A 2,789-nucleotide genomic window follows, 5' to 3' on the forward strand; every position below is an offset into this window, starting at 1 on the left:
AGGGAGAATCTACTACAACCCTATTCTTGTATCCTTGACTCTAAAGACTGAATTGCTGAAGCTGCCATGATCTTCTGGTTGCTGGAGCAGGAAGTTGACCCCCTCGTTCAAATACATTTCCATCATCTTTCTGTTTTTGATGGTTTCTTTCACTGCTTGAGCTTTTCTTTAATTTATTTCCACAAGTTGGAAGTTTACCTGGGTGAGGTCTTGTCTTGAGGTCACCACTCCCTTTTTATTACATTTAGCACTATACTTTTCCTTTAAAGTTTTTATGTCCTTGAGCATTGGACTTAGCACCATTAAATGTCCTTTTCTCTTCAAACTGCACATCTTGTACTTTTCCTTGCTCAGCTTTCTCCATTTCATTATATAGCTGCATAAGACTACCAACCACAGGAGAGAGTCAATAATAGGTTGTTGTGAAATCTCCTCTGCTAATGCCATTAATCCAAAACTCTTTAAATGGGCATTAGGCAGATATTTAGGACAGGGGCCAAAAGCAGCCAAATTATTTGCCAAAGTATCACAAGAATAGTCTTTAGACCATTACTAATATCCGTCTCCTCTGAGACCTTTGGAGCAGACCCCACATATTCCACATTGCCCTCAGTACCACTGCTCCTATTAGTATGGTTCATTAAGTCCAGCCTAAAGCTCTCAACTGATTTCCTTTTTTTCTGTTTAAAAGCTGTCACTTTAATGTAAGCTTCTTCACCTGTACTCCATACACACCTCCCCAAGACGTTCTTTCCTGCTGAAAGTTAGGAAAGCCTGAAGACAGCTGTAACTTGTATTTCACTTAAGAGGTCCAGCACTGGAGGGCAGAGAACTGATAGGCAAATAGTGATGGCAGACTACACAGTATTCTGGGGTTCTTCTCAGACTGATTTTAAACCTCCAAAAGAAGGTCAAGGAGCACAGTAGGACTGCAGCTGCATATCTCCAGCTGCTTAGATCTCTAGCTTAAGTGATATCCTCCTCACCATGGGGAGGGGTTTGGACTGTCATCGTTTTTCCAACATTCATAATAAGCCTGTGGTGCTGGTGGCACTGAAGCTGGCCTTTGAGCTGTGTTCTGCTACCACTGTGGGGCCAGACCTGCTCATAGCTCTCTGTCTTCATGTCATTGAGCCAGAGCTCCTTATTTTGGTCAAAGATATGCTTGTACCACTCTACTTTCATCTCCTGATCATCTTCAGGGGCATGCACATTCTGCAGGTAACTGTTTCCCGCTGGACCGTCCATAATAAAGTGGGCCTTCATCTTTCCCTCGATGATCTGGTCCAACATCTGACTAAAGTCCTGCAGTTTCTCTGACTGGTCAGGATTTGAGCTGTCACCCAGTGTGAATGATTTCTTGGTTGCTAGTTCTCAGATATCTTTCAAAAACACTTCCAAAGTGGTGAACTTGCCCCGAAGGACAGCCATTCCCAGTACAAACTCCAGCTCAGGGATATTCACATTATACTCCTCAGACTTGAGGTCGTCTCTGGTCATGTCTGAGGGATCTGTGATGTGGAGGACAATCTTGGTACCCAAGGGTTCTACTGATCCTCTGGACTTCACCTCATTAGTCCAATGCCCACAATTCTCACAGTTGATGGCCATGATGATAACCTCTTTAAAGTGGGGAATTTAGACTAGCTTCATGCTGGTCTGAGCTGGGGAAAGTTGAACTGGAGCACTTCATTTCTGAGATCTTCCTCTTCTTACTTCCCTTCTGGTGCTTCTGCTTGGAGCCCCAGCATCTCAGTTTGCTGTGGGGTCAGTTGTAGTGTGTGATCACCAAGGCATCATCTTCGTGGAGAGCACGTGGGTTTTCCACAAAGCTGTTTCCCAAGGGATCATCAATGATCAGAGTGAACTGGGAAGCCATTTGCTTCCCAGTTTGCCAATGATCTCATCAATTCTTTCGGCTATGGCGTGTTCCAATGCCCATCATGTGGGCAGGCCAGAGATTGAACGGCTGATCAATCCTTCAACAGTGGCCAGAGCTCCCTTCTGGCTGAAAGCTGGAATTTCAAAATCCAGTTCCTGGATCCTTGTGGTGGCCGAGTGTGTCTTTACCACTTCTCTGTTCATGTCCTCTTGGCCCCTAATGGTCTAAGTGTAGCGCACTGCTCGCAGAAAAACAAGCTCACGATTATTTCTCCAAAGAAGGGGACTTGGTGAGCAGAAGGTGCATTGTGCCATTCTGGCAACAGTTCATGCACAGGGATTTGATCTTGGTGGGTTGCTGCTCCTCATTCTTGGTGCTAAGGGGTCAGAACAAGGGTTCCATGACTGGTGATCCAGCCGTGTAGGGCGAAAGCACAACAGCAGCACCCTCTCAGGTAGTGGCACTCCCTGATGACCAACTATTCAAATATATGAGTCTATTGGGGGCCATTGTTATCCAAACTATCACAGTGTCTATGACTCTTATTGGTTTCAGCCTCTCGATAATTTTCCTAGTTTTCACATACCTGATTTAACTACCCAGAGTTCTGTGGGACTAATATAAGAAAAGTTAATAAACACAATTTTATATTTCTATCATTTTCTTAAAAGATGGAGAATGAATTAATCCCATGATAAGTACTTAAAGAAGAATTTGCCCAAGTTCTGTTGATTAATGCTCATAAAAATCTTAGAAGATAAGGTATAAATTTTGATAGAGGTAGAGGAAGTGGGGACACTGATTTAACAAAAACCTTACACACATATGAAAAATCCATATGGAAGCCTATTAGTTTATAAATTAATCAGAGGAAACTAATTAAAATAAAAGAATTTCAGCGTAAGTA

The 2,789-nt window shown here is 43.2% G+C and overlaps 1 pseudogene; it reads right to left on the reverse strand.

Moving 5' to 3' along the window:
• Positions 1-966: 966 nt before the first annotated feature.
• LOC100771157 lies at positions 967-2,284 on the reverse strand (annotated as a pseudogene).
• Positions 2,285-2,789: the final 505 nt, after the last annotated feature.

This window comes from Cricetulus griseus, chromosome X, assembly GCF_003668045.3.
Source record: "Cricetulus griseus strain 17A/GY chromosome X, alternate assembly CriGri-PICRH-1.0, whole genome shotgun sequence".
Lineage (NCBI taxonomy): Eukaryota > Metazoa > Chordata > Mammalia > Rodentia > Cricetidae > Cricetulus > Cricetulus griseus.